Source organism: Palaemon carinicauda, chromosome 17 (genome assembly GCF_036898095.1).
Source record: "Palaemon carinicauda isolate YSFRI2023 chromosome 17, ASM3689809v2, whole genome shotgun sequence".
Taxonomy (NCBI): domain Eukaryota; kingdom Metazoa; phylum Arthropoda; class Malacostraca; order Decapoda; family Palaemonidae; genus Palaemon; species Palaemon carinicauda.
In genome coordinates this window covers 116,910,676-116,923,175 of record NC_090741.1, presented here as the reverse complement: position 1 = coordinate 116,923,175, position 12,500 = coordinate 116,910,676, and the positions used below count along the sequence as shown (strand labels likewise).

The window sequence follows — 12,500 nt, the reverse complement described above, 5'->3', positions numbered from 1 at the left end:
GGTTATTTTTTATATACAGTATAACTCTGTCATAATAACTACACGTGACTTACCAGTCATTCAGCAATGAAGCGTTTCCTCAACTGTCATTGAAAATTGTATGATTTGATTTTTATGAAACATCTGTCAATAACCAGACATTATTTTATTGAATATTTCCGTAGTGAAAGGGATCATAAATGCTTATTGGCTTATTTCGTAAGTAATTTGATGATTTGGAAATTAGAGCAGAATGAAAATATGAATATTAGCTAGCCAGTTCATCCTAATAAGTTAAGTTCAATAAACTCGCTATACGTCAAAGGTACAACATTTCGGCTGAATGTCCAACCAAATGTGAAAAGAACCGATTCCCTGAATGTTTTATAACATGTACATTAAGCAAATAAAGACAAATCTCTCAATTATGACGTGTTTTCCAGATAAAAATTATAAATTTTAACTGGAAAGTTTGGAACGTGACCTGAAATACCTATCAGAATGTAAATGTAAACTTTTTACCATCTAGTACCCTTGACCTTTACTTTATTGAGCCAAGAAAATGTTTTGAGGTAACGACTAACCATGGTGCGAGTACCGTGGTTAATGTCAGATTGAGCTGTGTTGTTCTAATAAGTAAAACTCACACACACACACACACACACACACACACACATATATATATATATATATATATAATATATATATATATATATATATATATATATATATATATATATATATATATATACATATATATATATATGAGTGTGTTTATGAGTCTGGGTGTGTCTGTATCAAAAATACGTTTTCCTAATTTTTCATGTACAGTACATACTGAAAGGGATTTATTTTGGAGTTACTTGTATTTGGAAATTATAGACGAAGCATAATTATTTTTAAACATTATACATTGACACATATACACGAGGACCCATTCATTTCTTGTGTGGCTTCCTGAACTCGGAAAACTAATACACAAGTTTATGATAATAATTTGGTCTAAATAGTTCCTAAGAATCATAAGAATAGTTGGGTGCAGCCAATACTGGATATGTATACAATTATAACGTTATATTCGTTCATGAAGTTCAATATATAAGATTACAAAATTACAAAGAAAGCTTTGGACTTAAATCTTGGTAACTTCTTGCGTTTTAAAAGGTTGATCAGATACCCAAACGCCTCCTTTTGATATTTTTTTTTTCCTAAATCAATTTAGTAAGAATTTGACTGATTTGGCTCCATTTCCTATTATAGCCATTTATCTACTTGTATTTTTTCCTAACTCCACTAATGATAATATGAACGAAAATAGCATCAAAAGTAATGAAAAACTCCACAATATTCCTGACAATATTAAAAATATACTTTTAACTATCGCCAAAAACATTGCATCGTATAATTTATTGCATCGTTTATAATATCCAACGCCCGAGTCTTTTCTCTTGAGAAAAATTTCATATTTTTCGAGATACACTGTGAATAATCTTGCCTAACAACATGCTAAGCCTCTTACTCAGACAAAAAGAATCTCTCTCTCTCTCTCTCTCTCTCTCTCTCTCTCTCTCTCTCTCTCTCTCTCTCTCTCTCTGTGAAAATTTTAATACGCCGTTTCAAATAAACTTATCGTTTTTTTTTCTTTTAATATTCAAGTTATGACGAGGAATGTCTATTTATTTAAAGATTGTTCATTTACATGATAATAAAATCTACAAGGAGAGACTGCTTAGCTTTCATGCGGGCTTATCAGAACTATTCGTACTTTGATGACCTCACGTTCCTGTGGGAATATGGTAATTCAAACAAAGAAATTAGTTTGTTCCTCTCTCTCTCTCTCTCTCTCTCTCTCTCTCTCTCTCTCTCTCTCTCTCTCTCTCTCTCTCTCTCTCTCCTTGGTATACTGTCCTTGGTGATTAAGTTTAGTATACTAAATTACAATGCTAGTCATTGCAAGTAAAAACAAGGAACTACATAAAATTTCCTTTGCATTTTCCATTTTATGAGACAAGAGGTAAGCTCTCCACCAGTAAAGATAAAACTAGAGTTGAATCATCATGCTACTAATGCCTTCATCTAATAAAAGGAGTTGTTAATTTTAAAAAGCCAAACTTATTCATCTTTCGAAAATAGTGGAGTAGATAACTGTAAAATCTATCATTTTCAAAAAAAAAAAAAAAAAAAAAAAGACACAAACTCCTTTGGATTGCTATTATGATAAAGCTGATCGCCCTCTTGTAAATTTAAGATGGCGGCCATTATTGATGATGAATGCCGTTGAGTTCACAGAATTACTGAGTTTCTAAAAATAAATGCAAACACTGTTTTATTTTTATAATCCTGGTGTCAAATCATACATTTCTTTGTTATCTAGAATCCGAATTTGAGACTACTTGCTGACTAACTTTCATTTACCCTATTATCATTCTCGGAATCATAATAATGGTGAAACTAGTCATATTTTAGGCACCATATGTTTGATATATCATTGGATGTACAAGTAAGCAGTAGACTTATAGTTATTTACCCCATATTAATATTAATAGTAGATGTCTGGACGCGTATGCTACAACGCTTCTAAACCTTGATTTGGCAGCTGCATAGTATCTTACAGGTCAGACCAAAACAGTGGCTTTTGCATAGAGCACAGCATTTTGACTTGGATCTACACTTAATTGCTGGCCGCTTACTGCAATGAGTAGGAGCTCAGTCCAAATGATCTGCAACTTATCTCCTTTCTTGGTCCAACCCCAGTTGACAAGAGTCTGTATATCTAATCGACCTCAGATGCAACCTTCCTGGTAGGTAGCATGCTTCACATGCAGCTTCAGTGCTGCTCACATTCGAGGAATGGCTTCAAATGGTCTCTACTTCCGGGCAAACATGTACAACCTCCCATCATCTCCACCTTGCTTAACTCCTGAAGTGGCTACAGCACACTATAGTCCCATCAATCTAAAACCAATATTTAGCGTGGGATATCTCTGCAAACGAAGCTACCCTGTTTAACACTACGCTACGCCACTGAGGCGCCAAATTTGTATGCTGTGACGTCAAGCATGAAATATATGTATATATCTTTGTGTGAACATCACAACTTATTATAATGTTTATGAAGCGAGTGAGATACTATTTACTGCATTGCATAGTCAGTTATTTTCATTCTCTCTCTCTCTCTCTCTCTCTCTCTCTCTCTCTCTCTCTCTCTCTCTCTCTCTCTCTCTCTCTCTCTCTCTCTCTCTCTCGTAGTTGTTCAATTAATTACCTTTGAAATACCATCGAAAATTTCTCCGGTACTGCTTCCATTGAGAAGAATACTCGTTTTTTTTTTTTTTTTTTTTCCTCTTTGCCATGCAGTTGCACGCGAGTAGCTAAACTACCATTGTGTCTGTCTTATCAGCGCAGGAAAATATTTAAAAAATCAATGCCGGCTTATTTTTCTATTGAGTCATATGGCTTTTCGGATTTTAGATCCTAAATTTGCGTTTCAGCTCCCATCAAAATGACCCTCTCATTAAACATGTCTCATATATACAACAACGCTGAGAATGTGTTCCAAAGGCAATCGTTAACAGAAGAAAACAGCAATGCTGTAAAATATATAACATTTCTTTGTTGTCCAGAAATCCCTCATGCAATACAAGTTTACTCTCCTTTAGTAAGCTAATATATTTACTTTTATATTGTAACGGTGTGTGTTTCTATCTGTAATGTCTTCTACCTAAAACATATAATTGGCTCCTCGCTTGTTTAGACAGAAAGGAAACGGTGTATATCCGGCTTGACTATCCCCAACCTCGGTTTTAATATGGTCGGTCTGTAACTGATATGACAAGAACACCTGTGTCACTTACTTTGACCACGGATTTAGGGCCTACTTCTGTTGCATGTTTGTCATGTGCAAAGATTTACGTTTCAGCTTTGTCATGACTGCACAGAGCCATCCAAACCATATTGATAGTGCTAAAGAAGAATAGGTGGAATGGTCTGCTGGATGCACCACATGAAATAGGGCGCTGTAGTCCGGCATATGTCTTCACAAGATGTTAGCTACTGTATGTGAGCCTATCAGTAGTCATCCTCTTTGTGTGCACGCTCTTGTTCCAGTCTCTTGATGGCTCTGAGGTACATCCTCTCTTTATAGTACAGGTGTGTTAAGAATACAAAGTAGTATTTGAGCTCCTATGCAGAAGCATCTCCTCCGCTGAGTCTAGGGAGACGTATTCCTTCATCTAATGTTTGGCCATATTCATGAAATCTGTTATTGAGGTTCAAAGCCATAACTTCAGAGGATGAGGCTTCTTTGTCATACATAAAACACATTGTTCTCGCAGTTGCTGTCCATGCAGTGACTTGCACTCATCACTCTACCTCCTCAGACAAAAAGAACACTTTCTCCAGGTCACCTTGGATTTGAATTTGCCTTCTTGGTGAACGATATTCAAGGTATCACATTTTGATAATCCTCTGTATTCAGTACACTATTCAGGTAACTACACGCAAAGCAATGTGAAGCCCTATTAACCTTTGTTAGGCTCTCCTGCCCAGACATACCATGTCAGTTCATGAGCAGCTAACTGAAAATCTGTGTTAAACTACATGAAATCTGCAGTGGCTTACTAGACAGTGTTTAGGACACTAATTATTTAGGTACATTAAATAATTATTCAGCTGATACTAAAGCCAATGGTGAGTTTCCCTGCAACAGTGCCTTTCAGTGTGCTCCGGTGGAGCATTGCCCTCTGCTCAGATAGTACAAGGAAGCCAATAAGTCAATGATCCAAATTCAAATTAGGATTATACACAGTGAAAAAATTTTTTAGATATAACACCAAGGTTATTCAAATCGGGCAAATCTCTCCGATTTTATTGCGATGTGTAATGTTTCTGTTTGTTCAATGCCCGCCTTCTAGATTCTTTAGGTGGCTAGTGGGTTTTATCAAATGAATTATCCCAAATGAGGATGTGTGATAGTGTTGGTGCTTGTTTCCCGAAAAGAGGAGATTCTCTTAAAAAAAAAAAAAAATAAAAAAAATTTAAACTCTTATCTGCTCCTCTTATTAAAAGGAAACGAAATCGATTCAAAAGGTATAGTAGCAGCCAGTGATGATAGCGGCCCAGAGAGAGAGAGAGAGAGAGAGAGAGAGAGAGAGAGAGAGAGAGAAATAACTGCCAAAATACATTCCATCTTCAATATTTCCGAGAAATAAATTCGATAACAGATCAGCTTTATGAACCCACGTGGAGAGAGAGAGAGAGAGAGAGAGAGAGAGAGAGAGAGAGAGAGAGAGAGAGAGAGAGAGAGAGAATTTGGGAGCTCCTTTAATCTCACAGTTGAGTAACAGTGGCCAATCTAATCAACCTTTTCTCAAGAAGGCAGCTTCCTTTACTTTCTGGTCGACTCACCCCGTACTTCCTTTATTTTGGAACCCTATTTTCCTTTAACCTTTTATCCAATTTTATCCCCCATTTCCACCGTCCTTTCGTTCTCCCCATTAGCCCCCTCAAAGAGATATTCTTAATCCTCTCCAATTTGTGCACGGCTGACTATCAAAACCGGGAATGCAGGCTTCTCCCTGGTGAGTTAAGCATTATTTTGCTCCATATGGAAGCCTAAAAAATTAGTTTAAATAATGATAGAAGTGTATTTCTAACATGCAAACATCTTCCCAGGTTATCCAGTATAACCATTGACACCTTCAGTGGAAACTTAATGCTCCCCACCAGTCTCCATTAATGAAATATCGTTTACAATTAAGATCTTCCCCAAGGCTGGATGATTTGCACCGCACCGCACCCTCTACTCTCAGAAAAAGTTACTTTTCTCCAATAAGTTACATTCATATTCCTGCTATTGTCACGAGACTCACTTTTGATTAAATTTTCAGATATATAAGTGTTAAGAAAACACTTTTATTTTGAAAAAAGGACATGTATTTAAATCTAGCACGTCGACCTATGATGTAAACAAATATATTCTATTTTAATAATAAACACTTCGCTCTAGTAAACATAACAAGATGGAAAAGTGTGATGAAAGTTAATATATATCTCAGTATAATAATCCAAAAATAGATTGCTATCTATTGTGTAAAGAAATGAAAATAAGCCTTACTTTTCAAACGGTAACAAATTAAGCATACCAAGTGAAGAACCTTTGGTTCCACAAGGTACCAGGACAGAGCCACCACGAGAGCATACATCTAAAAAACAATAAGCCAGCTGACCAGGGCTTCCACGAAATTGTACCACTCTTAGGCACCGGCTCAGTGGCCAACTTTCAATGAATGGTGACAACTATGCGTCTTATATCCTGACAAGAAACAAAAGCAGCCACCACCCACTGAAAATTAACGTGAACTATTGTGGTGAACATGGTTATCAAAGAAACTTTAACTAGCTCAGTAACCAGGGATAACACAAAAGTATACCACCAGTAGGTCAAGAGGCCTGGTAACCAGGGGAACCATAAAAATGTTAACAACCCTTATGGCAAGGATTTCCATGATACCACTGAAATGTTAAAAAGCCTAGCAACTATGTATACCAAAAAAAAAAAAAAAAAAAAATGTTGGCAGCCAGGCGTACCACAAAACTGCTGAAAAGCCTACTATGAGATTCAGGGCCTCTGTAACACGGTTTTTTGGACTTTGCTCCTTATCAATGCATCGGATGTAGCTGAAAGTTGACATATGTATATTTTACAACCACACACAAATTTTGTCAGCATTATCAATAACCTAAACCCGATAGTTTTAATTTTTATAGAGTAAAAATGATCTAGCCTACGCCATGGCCAGTGATAACGAGCCAAGAGTCGAAAACATTCATTACGTAAGCAATGTAAACACCTTTTGACAAAATTTTGCCCCGCCCATCCACCAGACACCCATTCACCTTCTTCCATAGGCTCTGAAACCCATAATAGTCAAGAATGGCTAACAGGATTTGGAATTGCCCCCGTGGTTGCAAAACTGCATTTGTCTTACGACTTGCAACTTTGTACAGGCAAGAGAAAGCTTGTGGCTGTATTTACTATAGCCTGAATAGGTAATTATTCAGTTTCTAGTTTAAATCCAAGGTTTATGGTCTGATTTGTATTTAGCGTAACATGATTATAATACTTGTAATGTCAGTCAGGCTTTTGAACATTTCCATTAACTATTCACTATGCCACCAAGAGAGAGAGAGAAAGAGAGAGAGTGTATGTAAACAGTCTTCATATAACTATTTTTGTTAAGATAAGATTTTTGTGCTAAAATCTCCATCAGACCAACGGATCATCCGATATCATTTTTTTCTTCTTCTTAGGCCGTACGACCGTGTTGGCTATGTTTTGGGCATGACAGCATTTTGTAAATAAATCATGAATAGTTTTAGGAGTTTTATTTGTATATCTAATGGGAAATTATAGAAGTAAAGTGAACATAATTCATTTATCCTTTAAAAGAATTACTACATGTACCCAAACAAATAGTAGTAAATATGATAATGCAATGAAGGAATGATACAATACTTTATCTTTAGCTTCAACATCAGCAATAACATTCCCAGTTGCCATAATTTGTCAGCTTTATGAAATAACCTATTATCTAATGTTTAACTTAATTTCTGAGGAGGCCATAGCTTATTGCACAGTGAAAAAACATGACAAAGACTTTATGAATGGCGGAACGATACATAAATGTGGGTGGGGTATCTGCGCTAGCGTAGTAATACTACCATAACAGTAGTGCCGCAACAGTACAGTAGTATACATGAATTAAACGTTTAGGCCAACTGCTGGGATCCTTGAGGATCATTTAGCACTTATTACAACTACTCGAGAAATGAGATTTTTTAGCCAGAATTTAAATTTCATAATCCAGCAATGCCCATGATAGCCTTCAGTGTTATCCTGAATTATAACGAGGCCAACGTGGGTGGAGCCTCATGAAGTCATCATTCTGACGATAATTATTGGTGAAGGTTTAAAGCCAAAATACGGTACCGGTTTTTTTTTTTTTTCAGTAAATAGGTAGGTAGATAGACAATAAATAAAAATTGCTTGACATTGGATATATCAGTTATCAAATCAAGCTTGTCTACTACGTTTTTGAAAATTACCAACTATTCCCTACACCTTGTCAATCTGATTGTGACCTATAAAGTAGACTGTAATTTCTTAGGAAACTTATTTTGGGAGTTAAACTAATAATCAAAGTGTTTTTGTATTTATTAACATATTTTGTTCGTTTGTTCATTATGACAATTATCAGAGGAGAGGTTTCAGAGTTCATAAAGGTGTACTGCTTTGCTTTTATTTACACTTTTGTGTTATTGTTGGCAGAGGTATAGCCTTCGTTACGTATAACCAATCATCGAGCGAGAAAGAGAGAAGAAATGCCGTCATAAGTTACGTAACGATTGCGTTCGAAACCTTTTCTCTGAGTAAGTTGGCCCGTCTTCAAAAATCGTCACTTTTACTTAATAAAGTACCAAATTTATTCAACCTACGTAATGCAGAATATAGTCAAAATTTATGTGTAGATATAATGTGCATTCTGAATAAGCGTTATATTTATGAAATTCATAGAAAAAAAGTTATTGCGAAAAAACCGTGTTACAGAGGCCCTGAATCTCATAGTAGTGTCTATAGGTACCAATAATATTCTCGCCAACCCGGCAGGCGAGGTAATGCAAAAATACTAATGAGCCTAGCGACCTGGGTACCAGGAAACAGTGCCACTAAGATTCTGATAGGGTTGGTGGCTACGGGTACCACACAGTGCTAATAAACACAGTAGTCCTAGGTACCGCAAAAACGTTACTACTAAAAAACTAAAATGCTTTTGAATATGGGAAACACAAACAGGCTATCGAGCCAAGTGGCCAAAGGTTTCAAAAACTGCTAGCAAGCCATGTAGCTAAAGGTGGCTTACTACATAAATGTCAAAATGCCAAATAGCCAACGTTATCTTATATCTTAACAGATCATATCAGTAGCAATATATGGAAGCCAAAAGTACTCTGTTATCAGTTTACTTCGATATTTTTAATATAATTATTTCTACAGCTTTGTTTATCGAGACCCGTGGAATAAGTATGGATTTCTTATTGTACTGATGCCATATATATAATCAATATTTTGTTTTTTTTTTTAATTATAAAAAAAAAATCCACTTATATTGTCAAATTATGTAAGGTTTTCGTAATTTTTTATGTTAATTCAAACTATTTTAAGCTACATCAGCCTATTGGAAAAATAGTTTAGATTGTGTCATAGGTTTGAATGAAAAGATAAGCTTCAAGTCATAATTTGAACCTATATGTTAAAATGTCTTTAAATAGAGAATAAAATTTAAATATCAGAGCACGTTCAAGTAATATTTTATCCCAAGATCTATTTCACAAGTTAACGGGCTTTCCAAACTTTATCTGCGATTTAGAATTTTCTCAGTAAACCTTTGTATAATGTTCAGTATGAATAAAATCTTACGATATTTCGCAAAATTCGAAGTAAGATTATTACAAACTCTAAGTTTACTTACGTTAAAATCTGAATACGGAGCACGCAAATATGTACAAAATAAAAGAAAGTCAAGAAAATCCTCTTCATACAAGCCAAATTAAAAAAGTTGAAAAATTAAACTGTTGTGTTCTTTGCACCACATTATTCAGTAAAGTATTCTCGTTAAAGAATGTTTAACTTATGAAAATGGCTTCTATAACGCACTTACGACCTGAAAGGCAAAGAGGATTAGTTTGCTGTCTGAAATTACCATATTATGATTTACACCATAAAAGACCAGACGGTACATGGGAAATGCTTAATCCTTCCATGCCCTGTTTGCAGGTCAGGAAGACCTACCATCTTTCTTTACATAAGTCAAAAAGATCTTTGGAAGAGAGCGTGGGAGGTTCCACCATCTCTACAGGTGAAAGATAAAGAAGGTTTTGTTAATATTCTTGACAGAAAAATAATCGTTATTATATCCCATGTTTAGCAGCTCACTCCTAAGTGTCACAAACTTAAACTAAATTATTTCTTCTGATGTAGGTGAACATTCGTCATCCACACATAACAAAAATAGAAAATGCCTATTTTCCAAGTCGAGCCACGCAATATCTCTTAACCGTGAACCTCAGGAGTGAAGTAACAAACGAACCGTATGATTTGTTTACACAGAAACCACTTTTCGTTGACATCCACAAAGGATTATATAGTCAAACATTTTCTCTAGTGACTAGAAGACGAAAAGGGATTAATTTTTGTAGGAGTTGGGGTGGGGGTTTTAAGGGGGAACTTAATAGAATAGTTTAACGATATAGAGCTGGTTATCCTGGTTTTATGTTATGCTTAGTTGGAGATGTGGCACATTGTATTATAGAGGCCAAACATGAAAATTGTGAAACAAATGATCATAAATTGGTAAATGTTGATTGTAGAATTTACACATACATTCGTTGCATTCATTCCTTTTATCATTCTCTATTCAATAAGGAGACCTTTTCTTGATTTATTCTTCTACTGTCTACACCATATATCTGAGTAATTTCCATAACAAAATGGGCGTTGAAAAAGAAAATAAATCAAAATGGCTTACGACATTTACGGACAAAATATATTGTCTAAAGTTCTATGATTTCTACGATATGCTTCTCAGTACAAACTCCGAGAGAGAGAGAGAGAGAGAGAGAGAGAGAGAGAGAGAGAGAGAGAGAGAGAGAGAGAACACATATGTGTCAAGGGAGTTGAAAGTAACCATCAATTGAAATTGCTTCGTAATCTTGCAACTGAAACCTCGATATTTCATGTTGTTGGGAGGGTCTTTAAATCACGCCACTGACAGAATGCATTCAGTTGGTTCTGGTCGGAGGTGATTTCGGTGCTTTGTCTTCCATTGCGAGAGTGTGAGATACATCGTTCCACTCAAGGAAGATCTGTAAGATTTGTAGCAAAGGGGTGGATCGCTTTCCTTGTCGAACATTTGCTTCACAGCTTCTCTTTGTGCCTGCCTTAGGGATGGTGAAAGAGAGAGAAACAGATGAAGAATTCTCGGTATTAGAGAGAGAGAGAGAGAGAGAGAGAGAGAGAGAGAGAGAGAGAGAGAGAAAATCAGAGTTAACTTCGTGCTTTCTTCCCATTTTACAAATCCCATTGAATAGTTTTCTTGGTCTGATTATCACCGGACTCCCTTTCTTTGCACTTTGGATTCAATACTAATCGTCTGTCTCAGTATTGGAAATGGTTCTTACCCAATAATATTTATAATATTTGGGTATCAACATTAAACTCACCACCTCCCCACACCCCACTCTTTTTATGGTATGTTAACCCGGCCTCATCACAGATCTAGGGCCTAGGCTTTGAATTTAGAGGGCACCCTATATTTGATAAAGGTGAGAAATGATCCAAGGAGCTGGAAAGTACTTCGGTGTTTTCCAGAAAACTGACTACCTTTAGAATACCAGCTACACATTTATCTTGAAAGGACATCCATCGGCCGGTGATTTAAATACGTTTAGATATTCAGCTGATACAATCTTTAATATTAAATGTCAAGACATATTTTTTTTACATACATAAAAGAAATGGATGAAATATTTTCCTTCAAAGTGGCAGAGCACTGATCTTTTCTAACGTTCAAAGGCGAAACCAAATGACATCTGCTTCACGTTCCGAAGGTGAAGACCATAGTCTTGATTAGATTATATTGTGTATCAAAGTTTATATTTCAAAGAATATTTCTTAATGAATTTAATGATATTCACGGTTATAGACAATATGAATTGCCAGAAAGATAAACATTTGTCTTAATATTATACTGCGAAAGAAGATGGTAAAATAAAATTTAGATTTACTTTGTTTTGATATCCGACGTGCATGAGAAAAATAAAATCTAAAATATCAAAATAGAATATTAAAATAAAAAATCAACATTATTAAAATAACAATTTCCAGATGATTCATTACTCCTATAATAAGCTGCATGCGACAAGAACTGGAGAAAGAATACAAGAGAGAGAGAGAGAGAGAGAGAGAGAGAGAGAGAGAGAGAGAGAGAGAGAGAGAGAGAGAGAGAGAGAGACTGCAAAACAGAGATGATTTATGAGTCTAATCCAACAGCGCACTAAAAGCGATGCAAGTCATTTTGTCTCCCTCATGAAGCTACAAATCTCTCTCTCTCTCTCTCTCTCTCTCTCTCTCTCTCTCTCTCTCTACTAATCCTCTAGGTCCTTCCATCCCTCCTTTAATAACTCCTTTTAGGGTAACCGTCCCCACGAGAAAAAGTGCTCAAGCCCTCGAAGTGTTTATGGGTAGGAGAACTAGATTAAAGGCAATTTGTGGGATGGCTGGAAATTCAATTAATACTCTTTCTTGATGGAGCAGAGTTATGGCATTCATAAGCGCGGCAGGTACAACCAGGAGTGTAAACACTGTTATTTACGCTGTTACGAGGGTTATTCTATAATGGCGTGTGATAAACTCCGAATTGTATTCTTGATGGGGTTTATTTGTACAGACATATTAGGTGGCA

At 35.8% G+C, this 12,500-nt stretch overlaps 1 protein-coding gene across 1 annotated transcript in view; it reads left to right on the top strand.

The window, feature by feature from the left end:
- LOC137656900 (uncharacterized) overlaps positions 1 to 12,500 on the top strand; it is a 297,621-nt gene that overhangs the window by 167,018 nt on the left and 118,103 nt on the right.